The sequence below is a fragment of the Lissotriton helveticus genome, chromosome 11 (assembly GCF_964261635.1).
Source record: "Lissotriton helveticus chromosome 11, aLisHel1.1, whole genome shotgun sequence".
In the NCBI taxonomy this organism is placed as follows: domain Eukaryota; kingdom Metazoa; phylum Chordata; class Amphibia; order Caudata; family Salamandridae; genus Lissotriton; species Lissotriton helveticus.
Genome location: NC_136072.1, coordinates 356,029,081 through 356,056,423, shown reverse-complemented (window position 1 = coordinate 356,056,423; position 27,343 = coordinate 356,029,081). Strand labels below are relative to the sequence as shown.

General features: G+C 47.4%; 1 protein-coding gene across 1 annotated transcript in view; it reads left to right on the top strand.

Annotated features, from left to right (window-relative positions):
• Positions 1-27,343, top strand: part of LOC144791115 (galactose-3-O-sulfotransferase 2-like) — a 469,770-nt gene that overhangs the window by 245,664 nt on the left and 196,763 nt on the right. The window lies entirely within an intron of this gene.

Genomic DNA, 27,343 nt, shown 5'->3' with positions numbered 1-27,343 from the left:
TTGATGTGCCTGCTGGGATTATGCTGTGTCCAGGCGCGGCTGGTGACATTTGAAATTGGTGTGGCGTAAACTAATTTGCATATTGCACCGTAGTGAGCGAGCGCAGCGAGCTAGCCCGAACCACCTTGCATCCATCCATACATCATTCATGCATCCACCCATCCATCCACCCACCCACCCATCCTGCATCCATACATCATTCATTCATGCATCCACCCATCCATCATGCATCCACCCATCATGCATGCATCCATGCCTTCATCCATACATCATTAATGCATCCACCCATCCATCCTGCATCCATACATCATTCATTCATGCATCCACCCATCCATACATCATTCATTCATGCATCCACCCATCCATCCATCCACCCACCCATCCATCCTGCATCCATCATTCATGCATCCATCCACCCATCATGCATCCACCCATCATGCATGCATCCATGCATCCATCCATACATCATTAATGCATCCACCCATCCATCCTGCATCCATACATCATGCATTCATGCATCCACCCATCCATCAACCCACCCACCCATCCTGCATCCATACATCATTCATTCATGCATCCTCCCATCCATCCACCCACCCATCCATTCTGCATCCATCCATCATTCATTCATGCATCCACCCATCCATCCACCCACCCATCCATCCTGCATCCATACATCATTCATTCATGCATCCACCCATCCATCCACCCACCCATCCTGCATCCATACATCATTCATTCATGCATCCACCCATCCATCCACCCACCCATCCATCCTGCATCCATATATCATTCATTCATGCATCCATCCATCCACCCACCCATCCATCCTGCATCCATACATCATTCATGCATCCATCCACCCATCATGCATCCACCCATCATGCATCCACCCATCATGCATGCATGCATCCATGCATCCATGCATCCATGCATCCATCATTCATGCATCCACCCATCCATCCACCCACCCATCCTGCATCCATCCATCATTCATTCATGCATCCACCCATCCATCCATCCACCCATCCTGCATCCATACATCATTCATTCATGCATCCACCCATCCATCCATCCACCCATCATGCATCCACCCATCATGCATGCATCCATGCATCCATCATACATCATTCATGCATCCACCCATCCATCCTGCATCCATACATCATTCATTCATGCATCCACCCATCGATCCTGCATCCATACATCATTCATTCATGCATCCACCCATCCATCCATCCACCCATCCTGCAACCATACATCATTCATTCATGCATCCACCCATCCATCCATCCACCCATCATGCATCCACCCATCATGCATGCATCCATGCATCCATCCATACATCATTCATGCATCCACCCAACAATCATTAATGCACCCACCCTGCTCATTGCACCATCAGGATTCAAGCAAGCCGGGCCGACGAAGGCTGTGATGCCAGAAACCGGTCCCCGGAAGCTTGTTTCCTTCTCCTTCCCAGGATAAGAATTGGCTTGGTAGTTTGGTTTGCCCTGTTCCCATCATGCACTGGGACAGGAACAGACTAATTTTCATATAGCCAGGTTCTGAGCTGGGATGGTGCAGTGAGCTAAAAAACAGGTGATGGATTAAAACCATGATCTCTTGACTTGGTAAGAGTATTCTGCATCATTCAGAAACTCTGTCCATCACCACCCCCTTTTCCAAAACCCACCCTGCATCCATCCATCATTCATGCATTTTTATGACCATATAACTTGCACACAGCTTGTCAGTGTTCAATACCAGTCTCGAACCTTGTACTCCAGCACCAATGATACATGATTAATATTAATTGTTTTTAAAACATGTATTTATTCGACACCAATTTCACACCTTAGTCAGAACATCGTTGTTATTTGGTTTTTAAAACATCTATTTATTTAACACCAAAGTCATCAATTTTTATGGCTTGATAAGAATCTCGAACCTGGTTTCACAGCACCAAAGTCGGCCGCTAACCGTCAGACCACATCCTCTCCCCTTTGGTGTGGCCCTGCAGTTTTGATGGTACATATTCACACCAAAGTCATGTATACATTTTTACAACTTCACACCAAAATGGGAATCCCCTCTTTCTCCCATGCGAGCTCATTTTGTAATGCGCTGATAGTCACTGAATAGGGCAGCGTCTGATGCTGCTTGGGAGGCAGAAGCGAACCCCCCTCCCCCTCCCCACACACCCACAGTGTGACATATGTACCTAATGTATGCTACGGGAGCGGATGGCGCGAAGTCGCACAGTGATTGGCCTGCACGTGGGCCACTGGACCAGCCAATCCTGGCGCTGCATGCAGCGCCAGGATTGGCTGGGGGGACACCATGACTGCTCGCCCAGTCACCCTTTAGAACCCCTGGGGCGGCCGCCCGCCCCCTGGTCCTCTCTCTAAGGGGGACTTCAGCAGGGAACCTATCTGCGCATGCTCGGGCTAGTTTCTGCCCAAACATTCACTTGCACAGTACTGCTGCAGCTGAGTGGACTGTCACTCAAGCTGCTGCAGGGCCAGTCACCCCCCCCCCCCCCCACCTGCGCACTCCGGGAAAGTCGGGTGTCTCCCGGATTCCCCGCCGGCGGGTAGCGCGATCATTCTATATTTTTATTTCAGTGACGACGCGACGGCACGGTGGGTCCTTGGCGCTTAGTGGGGCTACGCCCCTACACCCCAATGGACGCACCGTGCCTGTGTCCGGGTCCTGCCCGTAGGTTAGCCCTTCCTCATTGTCCACCCATGAGGGTGTGTGCCTTCGCCTGCGCAGGGCCGCCGATCTGACTGCATTCCTCAGGGCTGATGCACCCCTTGAGTTAGCACTGCTGCTCCTGTGGTGTCTTTTCTTGTGGCATTTCTGCTGTCTCTGTCCCTGGGTTCACTGCTCCCCGAGCTCCTGCTGCAGTGGGACCCCTTTCTGTGGCACCCATCGGTGTTGTCTTTCTGTACCCCCTCGGGGGCTCTTCTCTGGACGGCTGCTGATGCTCCTCCTGCCTTGTGGCAGCCTCTCCTTCTCGTGCCTGCCCAGCTGGTCCGGTCATACTCCAGCATTGATTCGCTCCTGTGCAGGTTGCAGCAGTCTCCTTCACCTACACGATGAGTTGCTCCACACCTTTGCCCCCTCCCTGAACCTCACAGGTTTCTTGCAGGCCCTTTTTCCAATTCCCTGCAATGGGGCCCCATTCTTCTCCCTCTGTTTTCCCCATTTAACGCTCTCTGGACATCCCCAGTAGTGCTGTTCTGCCTCCTGCCATCCCTGGGCACCACTACTGCACTTGTTGCCCAGGCAATACTCAATCACTTGGTATCTTCACTTGTCCCCGTACAATCCAGGCAATATCCAATATTCGTCACAATCTTTTTGGCAACTTTGGCCCTTTCCTGCTTGGCGCTGTTTGCTTCTTTTGAACACCACTCAGGCCATACACCAGTCACTTGCTTTCTTCTTTAGCCCTTCACACTCCAGGCAATATCCTTCCTTTTTTGGCCACTGCGGCCCTTCCCTGCTCCTCCAAATGTCTGCAGTTGCTAGCATTTGGGAAAGGGGTGTCTATGCATTTATGCCGCCCCACAAAATCCATCAATTCTCCCACGCCTTTTCTCAGCGCTCAGTGTGCTGGATTAGCAACTGTATAGCAAAGTGAGTGCATCCCTTTCTTTAGTGACTAAAGCCAAGAAACGTACTGCATGCAGCCCCACTGGGAAGAGTCAGCTCTCCTCGCCGCTCTAGTTCCTTTGTTACAGTGGGATGATATCAATTTGGGAAATAGCGCTTCACTTTCTCCAGCCACTGTGGTACAGCAGCTTGCAGAAATCACTTTTCCAGTGACAATGCTGGGGAATGCCTGTCCCTGTCACCTTTTTGCTGCATCAAGGCCACGCCACCTCCCTCCTATTGGCAATGGTAAATAATGCTGTTTTGGTGCTCTTTTGAACCCTGTTGCCGCCGGATCCTTTGTTATTGCCCATGGGGGGAAAGGGGTAACCCGCTGCCTAATCCCGGCGACACCTGCGGACAGCAATCTTCGGACACCCAGAGGACCTGCCTGCCTTGACCCTCTTAAAGTTTGGGACTCCTATCAGCAGAGGCTCTGTTGCAACAACACCCCTGGTGCCAGCCAGGAAGCTCCGGACCAACCCACTCTGCACCCGCCGAGCCCGGCCCGTGCCCGGGTGATCCAAGACCACAAGGACGTCCCCCCGGCGACTTGGACCCGAAGTCCAGTGCCCAAAGACCCTCCGTGACGAACCAGACGACGCCAGCAGACTCAGAACCAGGGGCCGCACCAACCGCGACCAGCTGAGGGTAAGCTTTTCCGACACCCAAAGACACCCCTGCACCCATCGCCCTTCAGCCCCTTGGGCCTTCATTTGGGGTACCTACCTGTGCTCCAAGATCCCAACTTACCTCTCGAAGTGCTGGTCACCCCTGGAGAGTCTCCGTTGCCCGAGCCTGCAGCCTTTGTTCACCTTTTACCTTTCCCATTAAATAACATTGAGCGCCCGACTGCTCAAAAGCACCCTGCACCCAGCCGCCCGAGTGCCGCTGGCCGTGTCACCTTTGTCCTATCCTACTTCCCCCTTTGCCCTGAGCAAGTGACCAGGAGCCTGGCTCCCACAGCTGTGTGGCCTGCCAGCCAGCAGCCAACAACCGGAGGCCCCCTTTCCCTCTTTGGATAACATTGGGCCTAACTACCTCTGCACCCGGCCGCCCCTGTGTCGCTGAGGGTGAACCAACTGTACTTACCTGACCGTGGGGGACCCCTAAGTCTATGCCCAGAACCCTACTTCACCGGCCAAGTACTCACCTGGAAACCGATAACTCACTTATCTACCATTGGTTAACATTGACTGGTTGGACTCGAAAAATCTTCTAAGTGTGAAGTTTTGGAAACTAAAAATATTGATATAAAATCACCCGAATTATGAATTCCCAAAGTACTCACCTGTGATCAGGGGAGAAGCCAGTACTGTACCTTGTAGCCCTCTACTGAACCGCAAAAGTAATCCTTACCGGGTTTACTAGTAATCTGTATTTTCTCCATAGGAATCCATTTTCTGCTTTTCTATGACATTTCTTCTGTCCACTTTTGAAAACTTGAAATATTCTTCAAAAATCATGCGAAATACTGAAACGCAATTACCTACCTGTTTTAAGTTGAGACCCCAGTGCTGGACCCAGGAGGTCAGTACTGGATTACAAAAAAAACGAGATCGTACTTTACCTGCAACCTGAATTTTCTCCCATTGGATAACATTGCCAGATTTCCATTGAAAAGTTTCGAAGTGTGAACTTTTAAAACGGCTTTATATTCTTGAAAAATCACTACAATAACTTAAACGATTTTACTGAATTGGTTTCAGCTTAGACCCCAGGACTGAATCTAGGATCCAGTCCTGGAACTACCAAAGTAATCGACAAAGTAATCAACTGTACTTACATGATGAAAACCCATTGAGCTCAATGCTATAGTGTGTTTAGAATTGTGTTGCCTACTGCAACTCCTGTATCAATTGTGTTCACAAAGTTTATTGCCTGCTAGGGCCTTGTTTAAGTCCCATTAGGATTTTAGAAAAATAAAAGCCACTACAGCTAGGGTAGAGGGTTAGAACTGTCAGGGTAGAATGTCTCAAAAGAACCCTGCTATTAATGAAGATGACACCATGCACCTGGTGGTTGAGAAGCTCGACCTCACACCTTACTTACACTTGAATTTCAAGGAATTGAGGTCCTTATGTAAACTTAAAAATATAGTGATGGGCCTGCAACCAACCAAACAAGGGCTCCAGGAGCTCCTGGCTGAGTATGCAAAAGGCCACCCCTCTGAACAGGGTGACATCATGTCAGAGGAAGAAGAAGAGGAGGAGGAGAAGGATAACACCAACCCCCCCCCCCCCCCATCTCTAGGGAGGTAAGGATCCCTGTACCCCAGGGGCGGTGGGTGACTTTTGAAAGCGGTGGGGCACAAAGTGATTTGCATACAGCACCTTAGCGAGCGAGCGCAGCGAGTGAGCCCGAACCCCAAAAGGGGGGTTTGCGGGGTTTACCCCCCCCCAAGAAAATTTTGAAGAAACATCGTGCATTTTAAAGAAAATTTGAGAAAGCAGGAAGGTTAATAAAGCAATTGTGAAAGTGCAGTTATTACATTAATAGATGGCATAACATAGGTAGATGGTTATTCAGTATAACCACAGGACCCTTTACTGGCAGCAGTCTTTCTTCACTTGTAAACATCAGAACTTAACTCTGTAACACAGAAGCACATGGAATGCATAGCTCTCACATGACTCTAGGTGAAGGCTTGCTGATTCATTGCTGGTTGCTGCTCACAACCTCTGTGCGTCCAACATGCACAAAAAAACAACTCTGCTAAGAAGCAATGCAATATTAAAGAAGATTAGTGTCAACTCTCACTTGTGAGACACTACAGTGCAAGTCACCCAGGCCACCATGACTACCCCATAAAGAAAAACTCTAGCATGCCAACTGTTATGACATTTCTTTTAAAAAAGTGGGATTAAAAAACGCCTAGTATTCATTTCATAAAATGTACAGAAAAGCATAATGTGCAACACTGTTTGGCCCGTTTTTCCATCACATAGACATGGGATAGCAGCTAAGTTATGCTGAAAGCCAAGGGGGAAGCACAACAAATATTAGACAGATAATTAGAGGGGCAATTCAGGGCTATCAAGGAGAGGTATGCCATGATCTGTGTTTTCCCTTCCATTCTACTTATGCAACGTGCCTCCTTACAATCATCAAATATTAATGCCAATTCTTTTTTGTTAAGGTTACTACATGTATCTGGCTCTGCAAAGGCCCTCTGTAGACTCATGTTACCCGGTTCGGATGTGACGTAGGCCAACCACGGGATTTGGAGCCTCTTATCATAAGAGAGGCAGTCAGTCCAAAATGATATCTCTAAGTTACAGCTGCCTCCTCATTCTTCCAAATTGATAGCCAGAATTAGTGGTCTAGTTCTGATATAATCAGTTATGTAGCGCAAATGTAATTCTTGGTGACAAATGAGGTGAGATGTTGAAATTGGGACTGGTTGGAGCCGTCTACAAAATCTATTTTCTTCATATTATAAGGCCTCACAGTTTGCAATACCCCATAGTTCTGTTCCCTACGTTGCGTAGGAACGCATGGAGATTTCTATATCTGCAACAAGGGTGCCAGCTGGCCACCTCCCCGGGGATGTGAGAGACTAAAAAAGAAACCAATTTGCCTCAGGTAATTGTGTTCTATGGTGTGCAATACCGGGAGTCCACGCACCAGAGGCAGCAAAAATAACTCCCAGGTAAGGGAAACTAGACTGGTCAGTCCATTGGCACCTACCAACAGAGTTGAGCGTTGGCTGCATCGTGGCCCACATCATCCAACAGTCGAACCACTACCCTGGTGAGATGGAGATGAGACGTCATGTCTGACTCTGTTTCATGCTTGAGCAAAAACGAGGTTCAGCATAAGCATCTGGTGTACTGGGCAGATCATAAAGCCTCAGCAGAGGATCTTTCAGTCCCGCAACTTATCCAACCAAGGTGAACCGTCCACATTAAAAACAGATTTTAAATGGCAGATGAAATTACACGGATATTGACGCTAGATACGTCATAAAATAACGTGTCAGTTTCCAGCATGACAGAAGGGCCAGGGCCAGCACGATCACGCCGTCACTGATCAATGAGAATAAATACATTAGAAACAAAACGAAGAGGGCCCATCCCTGATTCTGTCACTGAGTATGTAAGAACAGCAGGCGGTAATGGAAAAGTACATGCAGGGTGTGGCTCGGCTCTAATGAGTCATGACATTTTATTTTTATCCTCCTAAAAAACAACTGAGATTGATACTCACTAAAAGAAGAGTAGTCGACAAGTAGCAGGAGTGAATGTGATGACGACGAGGAGACTCGAAGCAAAGGCGAGCACTGTAAGCACAGAGAGGCTGGTGATGTGCACACGACCACTCCACTCACCACGAGGAGGGCCCAGAACTGGATCCTACGTCGTCAGCAGCGCCGCGCGCCGCAAATGGCCAATCACTGCATGACTACATGAAGTCTGGCACAGTGATTGGCCATTGTGCAGTGCGGCTGAGCCACCCATGCACGGCATCCGATAATGGATTGCCCTGCCCTGCTGCGCGGTGACCGGCCAATCCTGGCGCTGCATGCAGCACCAGGATTGGCTTGGGGGGGCACACTAACTGCTCGCCCTGTCGCCCTTGTTAACGCCGGGGCTCCTGCCTGGTTTAACCAGCATCCCCCTGTCACTATAATATCATGGGGGAACTTTCATGGCGCATGCGCGGACTAGTTTCAGCCCCAAGCAGCACTTGCGCATTAGGTATGCCCTGCAAGCCCTAGCCCTGCAGTGTCTCACTCTGACGTAGACTCGTCGTCACTCTCGACTCGACTGTCACTCACAGACCACTGCCAGTCCCGCCGCCCGGCCCAGCCCCCCTGCGCATCCCGTTTCAGTCGGGTGCTGCCCGGATTCCAGGCGGATAAAAATACAGTAGTGACAAATTGACAATTATTATTATACTTGCAGCCGCGGGTCCATGGGCTGGTGGGGCTACGCCCCTATGCCCCAGTGGACGCACCGCGGCTGCTGTACCCTTATCTCCAAGAGTCAGCTTCTGGTAGCCTAGGAACCACAAAGGTGGACTAGGCCCCAGAGAACACATTGGGGAGAGCCCCAATAAAGAGGACAACTTTTTAGCAAAGTTGACCAAGAGATTAGACCTAGAGTCCAGACTCCTGGCTCTGGAAAAAGAAAGGAAAGAGATGAGCTTAGCCCCCATCTCTGGTGGCAGAAATACCAATAATAAGGATAAAGAGCAATCTTATGATCCTAAAATCCCCAAAGGGATTGTCCCTAAATTTGAGGAAGGTGATTATATCACCAAGTGGTTCACAGCCTTTGAGAGGGCTTGTGATATCAGAAGATTAAAGAAACCTCTCTGGGGGGCACTCCTGTGGGAACAGTTCTCTGGTAATTGCAGAGACGGGCTTCTGACCCTCTCTGGGCCAGATGGAGGAGTCCTATGACCTCATGAAGAAAACTCTGATTGAGGGATTTGGACTCACTACTGAGGAGTATAGAATTTGGTTCAGGGGGGGCTCACAAAACGCAGACTCAATCCTAGATAGATTTTGTAGACTACTCAGTAAAGACACTGGATGGTTGGTTAACTGGACACAATATGCATGATTTTACTGGACTTTATAATTTGTTTAAGAAGGAACACATTTTGAGTAATTGCACAAATGAAAAGTTGCATCAACATTTGGTTGACCTAGGTCTAATTTCTCCCCAAGATTTGGGAAAGAAGGCAGACCATTGGGTCAAGACTAGGGTGACAAGGGCAGCCACTGGGGGTGACCAAAAGAAGGTGGTTACAAAACCTCCCCAAGGGAAAGGTGGGGAGAATCCCCAAGATAAAAAGTCTGGGTCTTCCAAAGGTCCCCAAAAACCTGTACAGTTGGGTGGGTCCCAAGGTACTCCCTATGTGCCTCAGCCCTATAGGGGGAAGAACTGTGATCCTAACCAGGCCTATTGTAACAACTGTAAAACGGTGGGACATTTAACTGTAGACAAGAACTGCCCCTACAATAAAGCCCTTAAGGCACCCAATACAGCTACTCCAGGGACAGTGAATCTACAGATGGGATCAGAGGAGTGCCCAGAGCAAATCTGGGAATACACTCAAGATAGTCTAGTCTCCTTTGGGGAAATGGAGTTTGCCACTGTAGCTGGTTGGCCACCCAACTGTAAAAAGTATTTGCAATACCCCTCCATTAATGGAACTAGAGTAGAAGCCCTGAGGGATACAGGTGCCAGTATCACTATGGTGAAGGAAATGCTGGTTTCCCCAGAACAATACTAGATTGGAAAAACTTACCCAGTCACCAATGCTAACAGCATTACCACCCACCGCCCTATGGCTATGGTGACATTAGGTTGGGGGGAGGTTAGTGGCCTGAAACTGGTAGTGGTCTCTCCACAATTGCCAGCTGACTGTCTGCTTGGAAATGACCTGGAAACCTCAGCTTGGGCTGAGGTTGAGCAAGTAACCCATGCAGCCCTGCTGGGCATCCCTAGACTTGTGTGTGTGCAAACCAGAGCACAGAGTAAAACGAAGGGTGAACAAGTAGGTTTGGAGCCTGAAAGTATGGCCCAACCAACCAAGAGAAAAAGCCAGAAGACTGGGGGACCAGCTTCTACACAGCAGGCTTCTCAGGACACCTCTCCTCAGGGAGATGGCTTGGAAACCCTAGAGGGAACTGAACCCATGAAGCTTGAGCCTTACCAGGTTGGTCTCCTGGGCCCAGGGGGGCCCACTAGGGAAGAGCTGTGCCAGGGTCAGCGAGACTGCCCCACTCTTGAACGCCTGAGGCAGCAAGCTGTTTCAGGAGCACAGGGAGATGTCAGTGGAACCCACAGAGCTTATTGGGAAGAGGGATTGCTGTATGTTGAGGCAAGAAACCCCAACCCTGGAACTACCAGGAGGGTGGTAGTGCCACAGAAGTACAGGGAGTTCCTCCTAACTTTAGCTCATGACATCCCCAAGCTGGACATCTGGGGCAGACCAAAACTTTGGAAAGGCTTTTTAGCCCCTTCTACTGGCCCCCGATTAAACAAAAGGTGAAGGAGTTTGTGAACTCCTGTGTTACCTGTCAGCCCAGTGGCAAGACAGGTGGCAAACCAAAGCCCTCCCTGATACCACTACTAGTGGTGGGGGTACCATTTGAAAGGGTAAGTGTGGACATTGTGGGTCCACTTGAACCTCCCACAGCCTCAGGGAACAAATTAATTCTAGTAGTAGTGGATCATGCTACCAGGTACCCTGAAGCAATTTCCCTTAGGTTAACTACAGCTCCTGCAGTAGCCAAGGCCCTCCTGGGTGTCTTCACCATGGTAGGGTTCCATAAGGAGGTGGTTTCAGACAGAGGTTCCAAATTCATGTCTGCTTACCTGAAACACATGTGGAAGGAGTGTGGTGTGCAGTACAAGTTTACTACCCCATACCACCCACAAACCAATGGCCTTGTTGAGAGATTCAACAAGACATTGAAAGGTATGATCATGGGACTCCCTGAAAAACTCAAAAGGAGATGGGATGTCCTGTTGCCATGCCTGCTTTTCGCTTATAGGGGAAGTGCCACAGAAAGGAGTGGGGAGATGAGGTTCTGTGTGGACTTTAGAGGGCTCAACTTTGTCACCAAGACAGATGCTCAACCCATTCCAAAAGCAGATGAGTTGATAGATAAGCTAGGGCAGACAAATTCATCAGTACCTTTGACTTAACTGCAGGGTACTGGAAGATTGGCAAGGCCCCAGGAGCCAAAGAGAAAACAGCATTCTCCACCCCTGATGGGCACTATCAGGTTACTGTAATGCCTTTTGGGTAAAAGAATGCCCCTGCCTCCTTCCAGAGGTTGGTAAACCAAGTCCTGATGGGATTGGAGTCCTTTAGTGCAGCTTATCTTGATGATATTGCTGTCTTTAGTTCCACCTGGCAGGATCACCTGATCCACCTTGGGAAGGTTCTACAAGCCTTGCAATCTGCAGGGCTGACTATCGAGATATCCAAATTCCAGATAGGTCAGGACACTGTGGTGTACTTGGGCCACCGTGTTGATGGAGGCCAGGTCCAATCCTTACAGCCCAAGATCCAGAGTATCCTGGACTGGGCAGCTCCAACCACCCAGACCCAAGTCAGGGCATTCCTTGGATTTACTGGATACTACAGGAAGTTTGTGAAGGGCTATGGGTCCATTGTGACTCCCCTCACAGAACTCACATCCAATAAAATGCCCAAGAAAGTAAACTGGACTGTTAGCTGCCAAAAGGCTTTTGACACCCTGAAAGAAGCAATGTGCTCAGCACCCATTCTAAAAGCACCAGACTACTCCAAGCAGTTCATAGTGCAGACTGATGCCTCAGAGCTGGGGATAGGAGCGGTCCTCTCCCCGATCAATGAGGAAGGCAAAGACAAACGTGTTGCTTTTATAAGCAGGAGGCTACTCCCCAGAGAGCAGCGTTGGAGTGCCATTGAGAAGGAGGCCTTTGCTGTGGTTTGGTCCCTGAAGAAGTTGAGGACCTACTTGTTTGGAACTCACTTCCTGGTTCAAACTGACCACAGACCTCTCAGATGGCCAAAGCAGATGAAAGGGGAAAATCCAAAACTATTGAGATGGTCCATTTCCCTACAGGGTATGGACTTTGAAGTGGAACACCGACCAGGGACTGCCCATGCCAATGCAGATGGACTTTCCAGGTTCTTCCACTAAGAAAATGAAGACTCCCTAGGGCAAGGTTAGTCTCATCACCTTTCGTTTGGGGGGGTGAGAAAGTGCCATCTTTCTTGCATTGGTATGCCCCCACTTTTTTCTGAACTGCTGAAGTGCTTTGACTGAGTGTGCCCAGGGCTCCTGCCAACCAGGTACCCAGGGCCTGTGTTCCTTCCCTAAAACTGTGTTACGACTAACACCCAATTGGCATCTCTGGCCACCTGTCAGCCCCTCGTAAATGGTACCCTAGGTACCCAGGGCATGGTGACCAGAGAAAACCCATGAGGGCTGCAGTACTTATTGTGCCACCCTCAGGGGCCCTGTACCCTGACACCCACATACTGCCTTTGCAGGCTGAGTGTCTAAGTACAGAACGAAGCAAAGAGTCGATATGACACACAGCCCTGTGTGCCATGCCCACAGCACCCACTGTCCTGGCATACTTCAGTCACCCCTCTAGCTGGGTGCCCTATGCCAGAGGTGTGAGCACAAATGCATGAGCCCTGTGCCCCTACAGTACCCAGGGCCATTCCTGGGCACTGTAAGTGCAGTGATGCCATCAAGAGTATTTGGTGCTGGGAGGTTGTCATTACGAACTCCACTGCACCATAATGGCTACACTGAAGACTGACAAGTTTGGTACCAAACTTCTCAGCACATTAAACCAGCACTGATGCCAGTGTGGGGTTTAATGTAAAATGCACCAGAGGGCATCTTAGAGATGCCCCCTAAAAACCTAACCTACAATCCACGTCTGGGCTGAGTGGCTGCAGAGGCTGCCTCACAGCAGACATGTTGCTGGACCCCTGGGTGGAGAGCCCCTGATCTCCTGGGCTTGCAACAATGCACACCCTGTAAAAAGGGAAACCCCCAGAACAACTTGGCTCATATCGACCCATCACTCTTATTAATTCAGACTCTAAAATATATTCTAAAATTCTGGCAAATAAACTAGCGACTATTCTGCATAAAGTGGTAGCTCAGAGCCAACACGGCTTCATTCCTGGCAGATCAACTATCAACCACATTCAACGGGTGATTGCCTTGTTTGACTTCACGGAGGTTACAGGAGACCCTATGGCACTGGTACTGCTTGATGCAGAGAAAGTATTCGATAGGGTATCCTGGCCCTTCCTTTGGGCTGTGTCAAAGAAGGAGGGACAGAAGGGCTTTTTAAAGAGGTCCAGTAAACGTGCCCTGTCAGGTTATGCGAACAATGAGATGGATACTGTTCGTCTAGGAATAGTGTCTAGAGAATCAAGACATGAAAGCCAGTCACCAACTAGTCAGTGGTGCTGGCCGTGTTTTGGCTAGGAGCACTAAGAGGAAGAGGGATGTGAGGATCCCGCTTTGGCGGAACTATGGTCCTCACACACCCAGCAAGCTAGGTGTCATGCTTCATCATTTGGACCTGCTCCTCGATGGGCCGGCGCTGCAATGCCCAACGGGCACCCGCGATGGGGCTCTTTGGCTGAGATCTTTTGTTCCTTTGCCGTATGATGAAGTGGGGGTGTGTGGGCCAAGATGGTGTAGATATGGTGGGGTGCAGTGAGTGCATTAAAAAAGGTTAGATATTCCAAATAAATTTGTATTCCGGCTGGTAATCCACCTTATTAAAAAGTATAGAGTGGCAATAGCCTCTGGGAGAGGTGGTCAGTTGACCCTATGCTCAACTCTTATGGTCGACATGCTTCTTGCCAGTTGGTTAACAATACCTTGGCAATTCTTCAGGACCTATATTGTGGAAAAAGTGGTGTAAAATGGGGGGGGGGGGGGTGTATATATCTACACTGAATGGTGTTGCTCAATGTTAACTACCATCCAGGGGGCACTACTGTGGTTCTTTGCTGTAGTGCCTGTCTGAGAGCCTAGGGAGACAAAAGGTGTGGAGGGAAAAACAGTATGCATCAGTCATTCCCTATCATATAACTAGGTGTTCCCTAATCTGTAATCAGCAAAGTCTGATTCCTCCTAGAACATTAAGGTGCAGTGCTCAGGCATTATTCATAGCACAGTGACAAAGTTTAAAACCATAAAAACATTTAAAGACATTAAACAGATCTCCATCAGGTTTGTCCTAAAATGGAAGCACAATCACCCTTCTAGATGAGGTGAAGAAAAATAGTGGTTTAATTAGTGGTCAAGCATACCGCACTAGGTAAGTGCTCATGCTCAGCATGTTAAAAAAGGAAACACAGTGCCCTATCATGGTCTGTGCCCGGTAGTGGTTCTCTTGAATAAGAGAGGTGTGGTATCATGCTAGGATTCACCTCCCTGTGTTCATAGAGATGCCTCAGCTGGGGCAGGGAGTTGTATGGGCGCCACCAAAATAGGTACCCTGTGTAATAGATAAGATCGGTACAGGCATTGGTAATCAGTAATGTGTCATTAACAGGGAAGGATGGGCTTCCAGATCAATTGCCGGCAAACGTGCTCGCCGCTCCCCCCACCACCCTGATGGGCAGAGCGGAGCGCTGGCCGTGCATGTATGCTACCATGGGCTACCATGGCTAGACTAGGCATAAGGGAAGGATACATACAGGCAATCCAAAAATTATATGTGAACCCAAGGGCGGTAGTTATGGTGAATGGCAGTCTAATGGACGAACTGATGATTTCACGGGGAACACGGCAGGGCATCCCTTGCTCACCACTGCTTTTCGCCCTATACATAGACCCTTTCATCTATGTTAGAAGGGAATGGCGTAATCAAACCCATCATTTCTCAAAATTATGTCACCAAAACACTTGCATATGCGGATGACATTGCAATCGTGACAGCTGAACCCAATGCCGCCATGAGTGCCATTGAAGGTGAGGCGAACCAGTTTGGCTTGGTATCCGGATATGCACTTCATCAGGGTAAAACTCAGATTGTGCTGAACAAAAATAGCTTCATGGGGGACTCTCGAGTTGTGGAACAAGCTACTTTTTTGGGAGTCAACATTACATCTGATCTGGTCAAGCTGGTTGATATAAACTTGAAACCCATGTTGCCAGCCATGCAAAAAGATCTTCAACGCCTATACAACTTGCACCTTTCTATCATCGGAAGAGTGAATGTGATCAAAATGATCTTCTTTCCTAAGATTCTATACCCTTTTTAGGGCAATTTGCCTGGAATTCTCACCCTCTTGGTTTAAATCACTAGAACGCATGTTTTCATATTTTGTCTGGGCATATTCACAGCCTAGACGGGCATTTGAACTTCTCACAATACACAAAGATAGAGGAGGACTAGCCCACCCTAATCTAAAAGCATACTATTGGGCGACTGTGTTACTGTATAGCAGTGAGTTGTTACTAAACACCCAAGGACCCAATGGGAGGGAGATGCACACACCTTCCATTTTTCAATTACTTTTAGGATGAGAGACCAGAGGGTATTTCTGGCGACACTTGCATGATAGCTATCACAAGAAAGAAAAATGTAAAACACTACTCAGTAGTTTTAAGGTATGGAAGACCATAAAGAAAATGATGGGCTTAGGGAGATGGTCTTTTTACACTCCCTTTCAAAATAATGCAAGTCTCCCAGGAATCTGTAAGGATAGCTATATGAAAAAATGGTTGGAGGCAGGGGTTGTACAAATTGGCTGCTTAGTCTCTCCGGAAGGGATACAGTCCTTTGAAGAGCTAAAAAATAAATTTGGTCTGGTTTGGCAAGATTTTTTTCAAATACCTGCAAAAAGGGATTTTCTGTTACATAAGGTTGGTGGATGGCGGGGCTTAAAAGTAGCAAACTAGTGGAGGTCTTAATTCACGATAAAAATCTACACACTTATGAATGCCTATTTTCCGGATATTATGGTAAAAACTTCACAGAAATGGCAAGAGAGAGTGGGGGTATCAGACGTTGAATTTAATTATGCTTTTTCTATGTCACAAACAATTCTCCTATCAACCAAACTACAGGCTCAATTTTTTAAAACTTGTTTTTTTCTATATTATAATCCTGATAGAATAGCTAAGTGGGGGAGTGGAAAAAGGTGCGGGTTGTACAGCGCTGACGCAGTGCACATCTTTTCAACTTGTATTGGGTTAAAACCTATTAAGCAAGAAATTGAGAAATTTCTAACAACAGTACTCAAAAACCCGGTAATTTTATCTAGCGATGTTATCTTACTTGGGGCAACATATCCTAATAAGGCCTTTGTGGGACATGAACTTATATTAATAGCTATGGCGGTATTTAGATTATGTATTGCTTCTGCTTGGCTAGATGTTGATGCCCCCTCTTTTCATCAATGGTTATCTAGATTCCTGGCCATTTCAAATATGGAAACTTCTATATATAGGCAAAAGGGTAGGAAACCACGCAAAAGAGGCTTAAAAATTTGATCCCCCAGGTTAGAATGGTGCCAGCTGCAAAACAGGAATTGAATGATTGAACTCTGACTCAAAACTAAAGATAATATTAGGAATTATTGTGTAAACTGTATTTCAAATTAGCAATCAATCATACGTGACATGAGATATTCTAAATAAATGTCATGTTATTGCATTGGATATATTTCACATTCTGTCTGACCGGCGGGTGGGGGGCGGGGCTGGGGGGAAAAATTCTAGTGTGTGAAAAACTGAATAAAAATATTTTAAATTTTTTTTAAAAAACAATGCACGTCCTGGGCGAGGTGCTAGGTCTCCTCCCCCAGGATGGGCAGGGGGAAGCTTCAAAGGCATACTGCCTCTGTGAGCTTCTCCAGACCATTTGCTGTACCCAGCAACTGGCCCCCACCAGTTCTGACCCCCACTCTGGCGGGAAGACTGCAGTAAAAACTACGTCAGGAAGGGAGGTGTGCCAGCCTGTGCCAACCCCACCCCTCAGGTGGGAGAGACGAGGTGAAGTACGACCCCGGGCTCTGGCCATCTTGAAGATGGGGAGCCCTGCCCAATCACAGCTAGGCTCCTGCCCCCCTCCCACAGGAGAGGAGCAGGCTAGGGCGTGTACCCACCCCAGGACAGGGACCTATTGGCCCCTGCCCTTGCCCTACCTGCAAAACCCCTAAATTCAGTATTTAGGGGCTCACTGAACTTTCCTCCCTCAGATCCCGATAAGAAAAGAAGAAAGAAGATCACGAAGAAGAAGTCCCGCCGTGCAGCTGCTAACAACAGGACGACAATAACTGACTTGGCCCCAGCCCTACCGGCCTGTCAATCCTGGAACCTGCACCTGCCTGATCCCGGCGACAGCTATCTTGGGACACCCAGAGGACCTGCCTGCCTTGACCCTCTTAAAGATTGGGACTCCCATCAGCAGAGGCTCTGCTTCAACAACACCCCTGGTGCCAGCCAGGAAGCTCCGGACCAACCCACTCTGCACCCGCCGAGCCCAGCCCGTGCCCGAGTGATCCAAGCCCACGAGGATGTGCCCCCGGCGACTTGGACCCGAAGTCCAGTGCCCAAAGACCCTCCTCGATGAACCAGATGACTCTTGCAGACTCAGAACCAAGGGCCACCCCAACCGCAACCAGCTGAGGTAAGCTTTTTGCAACAGCCAAAGACCCCTGCACCCGGCGCCCTAATGCCTCCGTGCCTTCCTTTGGGGTACCTACTTGTGCACCAAGATCCCAAATTACCTCTCGAAGTGCTGGTCGCCCCTGGGGAGTCTCCGTGTCCGAGCCTGCACCCTTTGTTTACCTTTTACCTTTCCCATTGAAAAACATTGAGCGCGCGACATCTCAAAAGCACCCTGCACCCAGCCGCCCGAGTGCCGCTGACCGTGCCACCTTTGTCCTATCCTACTTCCCCCTTTGCCCTGAGCAAGTAACCAGTCGCCCAGCTCCCACAGCCGCGTGGCCTGCTAGCCAGCAGCCACCAACCGGATGCCCCCTTTCCCTCACTGGATAACATTGGGCCTAACTACCTCTGCACCCGGCCGCCCATGTGCCGCTGAGGGTGAACCAACTGTACTTACCTGACCCTGGGGGACCCCTGAGTCTATGCCCAGAACCCTAACTTCACCAGCCAAGTACTCACCTGGAAACCGATAACTCACTTATCTGCCATTGGATAACATTGACTTGTTGGACTCAAAAAATCTTCTGTGTGAAGTTTTGGAAACTAAAAACAGTGATATAAAATCACATGAGTACCGAATTCCGAAGTACTCACCTGTGATCAGGGGAGAAGCCAGTACTGTACCTTGTAGCCCAGTGCTGAACCGCAAAAGTAATCCTTACTGGGTTTACAAGTAATTTGTATTTTCTCCATAGGAATCCATTTTCTGCTTTTCTATGACATTTCTTCTGTCTACTTTTGAAAACTTGAAATATTCTTTAAAAATCATACGAAATACTGAAACGCAATTACTTACCTGTTTTAAGTTGAGACCCCAGTGCTGGACCCAGGAGCCCAGTGTGGGATTACAAAAGTAACAAGACCGTACTTTACCTGCAACCTGAATTTTCTCCCATTGGATAACATTGCCAGATTTCCATTGAAAAGTTTCTAAGTGTAAACTTTTAAAATAGCTTTATATTCCTGAAAAATCACTACAATTACTAAAACGATTTTACTAAATTGGTTTCAGCTTAGACCCCAGGACTGAACCTAGGATCCAGTCCTGGAACTACCAAAGTAATCAACAAAGTAATAAACTGTACTGATATGATGAAAACCCATTGAGCTCAATGCTATAGTGAGTTTAGAATTGTGTTGCCTACTGCAACCCCTGTATCTATTGTGTTCACAATGTTTATTGCCTCTATGCAAAGTAATTACATGAGAGTACTCATATCGAGAAAAGTATATTTTTATACCTGTTGGTTCTAAAAATAAAACAACTATATCTGTTGAAATAAAAACAATTGGCCTGGAGCTCAGTCCTTGAGTGTGTGAAACCTTTAGCGCCAGGACGCCCCTTTGCTGGGGCATCTGTGCGCTCTATAAATCCGGCTAACATTATATAACATAACATTTTGCTGACTGAGACTGTACAACAAATGCTTTACACTGTCCTCTGGTACTACCTTACTGCTCGACCAAGCTACCACTTTTGAGAGTAGGGTCAGCCCTGACTTTAACCTCTGTTATACCTCTGGGGTTTGTGGACTCTATACACACTGTACCTTATTCTGGTCCAGTAAAAGTCTGATGCGAGCAAGAGGGCTGGGGATCCTGTTGCGGTTTAGTCTTCATGGGGGGGTGATGGTCGGAGGAGGAACTTTGCCTCCATATCAATTGTATGGAACTGAACTACTAGCAGGTTTGTTTGCCATCATGTCTCTCTCTCCTCTGAAATTTTTGGGGTGCATCCTTCTCAGGGTGGACAACATGTCAGCAGTCACCTACGTCAACAAATCGGAGGACACCAGATGTCAAACTCAGGCAGTGATTGCAAATCAGTTTTTGTATTTTTGCGTTCAGTGCGCGGTTTCAGTGATTGCGGAACATCTGCCACGTCAGTCCAACATGATTGTAAATTGGAATTCCAGGTTTCTGAGGGACCTCAGTGATTGGAGATTATGGACTTCCGTCTTTCAGGAATTCAACGTCTTTGGGGGTCTGAATCAGATAGACATCTTTGTTAACTGGATGAATTCCCTGATCCCTCAATTTTTCAGTGGGAGGCCGGTCCCTCTGGCCTTGGAGACCGATGCCTTACTTCAGGACTGGGATCAGGGGTTAATGTACACCTTTCCCTGGTTCCTCATGATTCCTCGAGTGGCGACGCAGTTATACAACATCAGAGAGCAAATCTGATTCTGGTGACCCCTCTACGGATAGCGCAGTCCTGGTTTCCTACTCTGTCAGATCTCTCCTGCAATCTTCCGGTTCAACTTTCTTTGCTGCAGGACCTTCTGATGGACCCTTCCAGCAATCCAGATCCTCTTATTGTTCGGGGGCCCCTGCGCCTCATACTGTGGCACCTTTCCAGATATGTTTGTCTCTTCCTCGACTTTCGCAGCCAGATGAGTGGTTTGTCGTCCAATCTTGAAGTACCCATAAGCGGTACTCTTCTGCATGGTGTTGACTGTCATTTTGTGTAATCCACAGAGTATTGATCCAGTGGGGGCCTACCTTTCCCATGCTGCAGCTTTCTCAACGCGGACTGGTTGTTTCTCATCACAAGTGGTAGCGAGCATATGCGACCACTCGCAATGAGAAACCTGACCTCCCCGCGTTGAGAATCTCGCCGGGAGGTTTATTTTCCACGCTCGCGATCGGCAACTTGATGTTGCTGATCACGAACGAGAAAAAAGTCTCGCCAGGATGTCATTTTGCATGCTCGCAGTCGGCAACTTAACGTTGAGGACCGCGAGCAAGCAAAAAATGACTGCTGCACTACGCTACGTTGCCCATGTTTGCACTGTGCTACGTGCAGTTCGCGTAGTGCGAAGTTGCGCAAACTTTGCAAAGTAGCCGAGCACAGCATAGTGCTTTGCCCAGGGTTAACCATAATCACAATTTGACGTTCATGCTGTGCCAATGTTCCAGGTCATCGTTTTTCAGAAGTGAGTCCACTGCACGTGTGCTTGTAGCACATTTTAAAAATGATGACACAGCTTGCAAAAGAGGTTCTGATGTCCATAATTATTTTGTATTAAAACTCTGCAATTAGAAAATAACTTTTACAAAGGTGCTATACATTAATTATACAATCAACAGTTTTGAAGTGATATGTCTACCACTCTATTTCGCAGAAGGTTTAAGAGTGCAATCTGAATAACTCCGAGGGCTGAAGACTTATTTGCAGTGTTTGCAGTTACATAAATAGTTACAAGTCCCTGAACTTAGATACATGTCATCCACACAGTAGCCAGTCCAGTGATGCCAATTGAAGAGTTTAGGGTTCCTTTTGACTCTCAGTGCCCAAATCAGTAGTGGTGTGGGTGTGGTTACCATTCACTAGGCAGGACCTTCTTCATATGTTGAAATAACCAGTAAAGGCCTCACCTGTTTGTAGTCATTCTTCTCAATTTACTGCTGTATTAAATGCGTTCTGGTTATTTACCTTATATTTGATTTCTTGCCTATTTAGTTTACTGATGCTGTTTTAAAATGTAAGGAAGAATTGTTGCCAAAAAACAGATGTCTTAGTGGAACAGTATCCACTATGAAGTCCTCTAAAGCTGCTTACCTTTATGGGCATGCACCCCATAAACTACAGTTGCTTTAAAAACTTTCCAGTGCCAGTGGGCTGGTTTGACTTGATGAACTCAATTCTATTAAGGCCAATGAGGCTCCAATTATCCTTCTCTAACTTTACTGTAAAATTTCTGCAGCCAATAAAAACAGTAAACAAACTTAAATTTCCTATCAGATCATCAGCCAATCAGGCCCCACCAGCCCCTATATTATGGCCCCCCAATAGGACTCCTCCTCTATCTCTTCAAACAAGTCCAAATAGCAAACAGAAAGTTCAAACAATCCAATGAATCCAACAACAATGGCTCCAATAGCACACTGAACCCAGGAGCACCATCCAGAAGTCGGTCAAAGTAGAAGAGGCTCAACCAGTGATCAACAATAAGACCTGGACAGCAGATCTTCAGATCCATAAAGGTTCAGATTTGCTTATTATCGGAACCTGTTAAGAGAAACAAAAGGCGTAAACTCCGCAAACACCACCCAGCAAACAACAATACTTATGTTTATATCTGTACAGCACAGTAGCAGGTGGGATAACCCTCGCCTCTGTGTCCTTAATCTGATTGAAAGTTCTTGACATGATTGCTTGAACCTTATTAATTCTATGTCAGGAACAGAGGCTCCGATTATACTTGTTTAAAGCTGAACTGCCACCACAGAAGAAACAATCAATCTGCTACTTTCATAATGTCCCCTAAACAAGAGCCCAACCCAGAAGATTTTGAGACCATAGCACCCTGCACCGTGTGCATTACCCCAAAGATAGACACGTCCACCAAAGCTTCCACCAATAACCATCTGACACACCTAACTCATATGGCCCAAGTCACAGGGCCAAAGTGCTTCTGTAAGGCAATCAACAATTGTTCTTCCAGATTACATTTGACAGAAGCAATAGCCAGCGCATAAGCCTTCAGACATTAAACAACACTCATCTGAGGATCTTCAGGAAAACTGGAGAACAAAATACACTTAGAAAATGTTTTTGTATGCCTGGAAATCTGGAAAGATACCCCTTCTAGAGTAAAAACTCTACATGCATTGTATGAGGACTAAAAGAACAGTCAGCTTGTCTGACAATTGCTTATGAGACAAATATTTCTTTAACAACAATCGTCAAGAAAATGAACCACCACATTGACATCCCAAAGGCAAAAATAGTGAGAGTGCAGAGGTTTCAAACCCTGAATGCCTTTTTTAGTGCTACACACTAATGAGTGTTCCCCCACAGGTTTACTGTCCACAAAAACATGGACAGGGGAAATAGAAGAACGAAAATGATTCCCTGAGTGATAAACAATGCCATCTGCCACCAAGGCCCAGAAGAAATTGTGTACGTGGGAAAGGTAGGCCCCCACTGGATCAATACTCTGTGGATTACACAAAATGACTGTCAACGCCATGCAGAAGAGTACCGCTTATGTGTACTTCAAGATTGGACGACAAACCACTCATCTGGCTGCAAAAGTCCTGGAAGAGATAAACATATCTGGAAAGGTGCCACAGTATGAGGGGCAGGGGCCCCTGAAGAATAAGAGGATCTGGATTGCTGGAGGGGTCCTTCAGAAGGTCCTGCTGCAAAGAAAGTTGCACCGGAAGATTGCAGGAGAGATCTGACAGAGTAGGAAACCAGGACTGCGCTATCCGTAGAGGGGTCACCAGAATCAGATATGCTCTCTGAGGTTGTATAACTGCGTCACCACTCGAGGAATCATGAGGAACCAGGGAAAGGTGTACATTAACCCCTGATCCCAGTCCTGAAGTAAGGCATCGGTCTCCAAGGCCAGAGGGTCAGTCCTCCCACTGAAAAATTGAGGGATCAGGGAATTCATCCAGGAAACAAAGATGTCCATCTGATACAGACCCCCAAAGACGTTGAATTCCTGAAAGACGGAAGCCCATAATCTCCAATCACTAAGATCCCTCAGAAACCTGGAATTCCAATTTACGATCATGTTGGACTGTTGTGGCAGATGTTCCGCAATCACCGAAACCGTGCACTGAAGGCAAAAATACCAAAACTGCTTGGCAATCACTGCCAGAGTTCGAGATCTGGTGTCCTTCAATTTGTTGACATAGATTACTGCTGACATGTTGTCCACCCTGAGAAGGATGCACCCCAAAATTTCAGAGGAGAAAGAGACATGATGGCAAGCAAACCTGCTAGTAGTTCAGTTCCAGATAATTGGTATGGAAGCAAAGTTCCTCCTCCGACCATCCCACCTCCATGAAGACTGAACCGCAACAGGATCACCAGCACCACTTGCTTGCATCGGACTCTTTGATCATATCCGGGAGATGACTGAAAATTGCCCTGCCATTCCAGTCTTCCATGTTGCTCAACCACCATTCAATCTTCATCCTGATGTCTTGAGATGGGGAGTAAAATTGGTGTAGGACAGGCGCTTCCAAAGGTTGTAAATCATGAGCCTCTGAAGCACCCGATAATTAAGGGGACCCGGAAAAATTACTTTAATGGCTGAAGTGTGACGTACCATATTCTGAGCCACTTGCCACAAGGAAACAAATTCCTTGGACAGCATGGACCTCAGCTCCTTCTTAACCTTCCTGGTTTTGAGAGAGGGAAAAAATAACTGCTCTGTTGATTAAATCCAGAAAATATTTAGGCTGAGAGAGAGTCAATCAAGACTTCTCTGCATTCAACAGGTACCTCAACTGCTGAAGGAGTGCTATGGTCATGTTCAAATGGGACAGAAGAACGTCTCGCTCCTGAGACATGGGCAGAAGATTGTCTAGATAGATAATAAAAATTACCCTGCGTGTGACCAAGAATTCCACTACAGACTTCCTTAGCTTGGTAAAACACCAAGGGGAGGAATAAAAACTGAACGGGAGAGCAGAATATTCATACCAAGGACTCTGCCATTGAAACTGGAGCTACCGCCATTGTGGAGGAAAGATGGGAACAGAGAGATAGACGTCTCTCAGATCGAGCATGAGCAGCCAGTCGCCTTCTCTGAAAAGATCCTTGAGAAGATAAACACGCATCATCTTAAAGTGTCGGTAGAACACCAGTCTGTTGAAACCCTTGCAGTTGATGACCAATCTGTGCCCCCTCCCTGTTTGGGAACCAAAAACACTGTGCTGCATAATCCTCTCGGGTGAAGACATGTTGGGGAGATAGCACCTTTGGCTAAGAGATGTTGGATCTCTTCATCGATGACCACCTGGTTTGGAAGGGAAAAAGAGGGAGCGTGGAGTAACCCGCTGCAACAAAATCCCATTCAACTCGATCTGGTAACCCAGGAATGTCTGATGGACCCAGGCCTATCTGAAGCCAATTGTGAGAGAACTGGTGATGCGGACCCCCTTCTAATGGAAAGCTGAGCATCTCCTTGTGCTCCTCCACAGAAGCTGCCTCTGCCGTGTCTACCTCTACAGAAATTAAACCCAGAAGGGTAGAAAGCACGTTGACTAGAATCTTGCCAGGAAGAATTGTAACAGTCATAAAAGCCACATTGGAAGAGTCTATTAATGCCATGCCCGGAAGAACACCCTCTGAAACGCCTGGACCTGGCAAAAAGGTTAGCATGAAATACTTTCTTGAGAGAGAACTGAGCCTTCTACATAAGCCGTAAACCAGTTGACAAACTTGCCTACGTTTTTGATGAAGGCATTTCCAAAAAGAAGACCATTGGCGCACAGGACCTGCCTCAGCAGAGACCGATTAGGAGAGCTTTGAATCAATACACATAAGGACTGATTTCCTGGATTCAGATGAAATGGAGCATTTGGCACTGTCCAATTGGCATATGGCCCATTGGGTCCACCCTGCCAACAACTCTGGATCCACAGCATTTCCTGACTCCATTGAGTCAACCTCCATCTCAATGAACTTTGCCAGTAGCCAGTAACATCAAGTAGAGGGTCCTGGCACAACCACCATGCCAGTCAATACAATTTTTAGTCTTTGTAGAAAATTTCTGGAGGAAGGTCCTCTAGTGTCTGGCGGGTGCATTCTGCATGCAACCTAGCATGAACATCCTTTTCAAACCTCTTGTGAAGGTGTGCCTGAAGATAAGCTGCAACATTATGTCTGGGGTCCAATCACTAGATCGGGGATGGACAATGACTTCTGGGTCAGAGTCAAGGAGGTAAGACTGGGACATGTCCTGGGAGGGATCAGGCTGGCACTGCTTATAAGGATCAGGAGTATCATCCTAGGAAGTGGAGAGATCAGTCTAGGCATCATCATCTTGCTAAAAAGGGCTAGAAGGAGGTGAAAGTGGGGGATCTAGATCAGTGGGAGTACTATAATTGTGGTCCTTTAAAAAGGACTAGAAAATATGGGCCAAAGCGTCATGTGTGAGGAAGTTTATCCCCTTAGGCCTAGGGCACGGAGTCCTGGGAAGGGCCTGGTGTGGGTTCAAGGGGATGCAGAGGAACACAGGGAGATGCTGTAGGGATTTATTTTATTATTATTTTATTAATAGAAAGAAAAATGGCATCACAATACATCCACACTAATCATGAAAATAAGCCCATAACATATAAACAGTTTACATGAATAATTATAATCATTAATGTTCCCGCAAAATCGATATAATAACACGAAAATGAAAACACCACATTAAAAACACAAGACACCAATAAAAGCAAAATCAAAATGAAAGAACCCCCCAACAGTTTTCCTGCACATTATTACTTTGCTGAGCAGAAGCGATAGAGAATCTCCCATCCTCTTCATCATATCACTAATCCGGCCCGTGCACTTCACCATCCCGCTACACCCAGTTTACATCAGTCTACTCAGCTTCAGTTGCCCTTTTCTGAAGAAAGAGTTTCAGGGGTTCCCAGATATCTTTTGGCCTCGCGATTGTGCGTAATTCCTCCGCATACATTTCCATGTTATCTTTGCAATAGACCAAGGGCCATATGTAGGTCGCCAAATACCGGTCGGTAACGGCCGAATTCGGCCGTTACCAACCGGTATTTGGTGTTTGACATGTAGGGGGCCTTATATTTACAGAATCGGTATATTTACCGATTCGGTAAATTTACCGATTCTATAAAATACCGAATCAGTACATTTACCGAATCGGTAAATCCAGATGGAGGTGGCACTTCAAAGAGTGCCACAGGCCATTACCAATTTGTTATTTACCATGTAATACTATTGCATGGTAAATAACAAATTCCTGTGTACATGCACATCTGTGCATGTACACCTGTGCCATGTGGCACACATACATGCCCTAAGGGCAGTGGTGTAGCAAAACTTGAGGGGACCCCCCTGCAAAGTACATGGAGGGGGGCCCCCTCCCAGCGGCCCAGCTCACCACCTACCTCTTTTCCCCACCACCCAAATATCTGGTATATTTTTCTTTGAAACCGCCAACATTTAATGAAATGCCTCTCGTTCAAAGTTTTAATAAGAAAAAGTGGGAAACACTCTTAATATATAAATTACACCATTTGTAACTGAGACAACAATCACATTACTCCTCACCACCACCACAGCAGACTGGAACTGTGTTATGGGATACGTCCTCACCACCACCACTAACCACCACAGTAGACTGGACCTGTGCTGTATGGGATACGTCCTCATCACCCCCACCACCCAAAGTAGACTGGACCTGTTTTATGGGGTACGTCCTTACCACCTCCACAGTAGACTGGACCTGTGTTATGGGCTACGTCCTCACCACCACAGTAGACTGGACCTGTGCTGAGTGGGATGCATCTTCATTACCACCACCACCACAGTAGACTGGACCTGTTTCATGGGATACTTTCTTACCACCACCAGTCACCACCACAGTAGACTGGACATGTGTTATGGGATACGTCCTCACCACCACCACCACCACCAGAGTAGACTGGACCTGTGTTATGGGCTACGTCCTCACTACCACCACAGTAGACAGGACCTGTTTTATGAGATAAACCTTACCATCACCACCACCACAG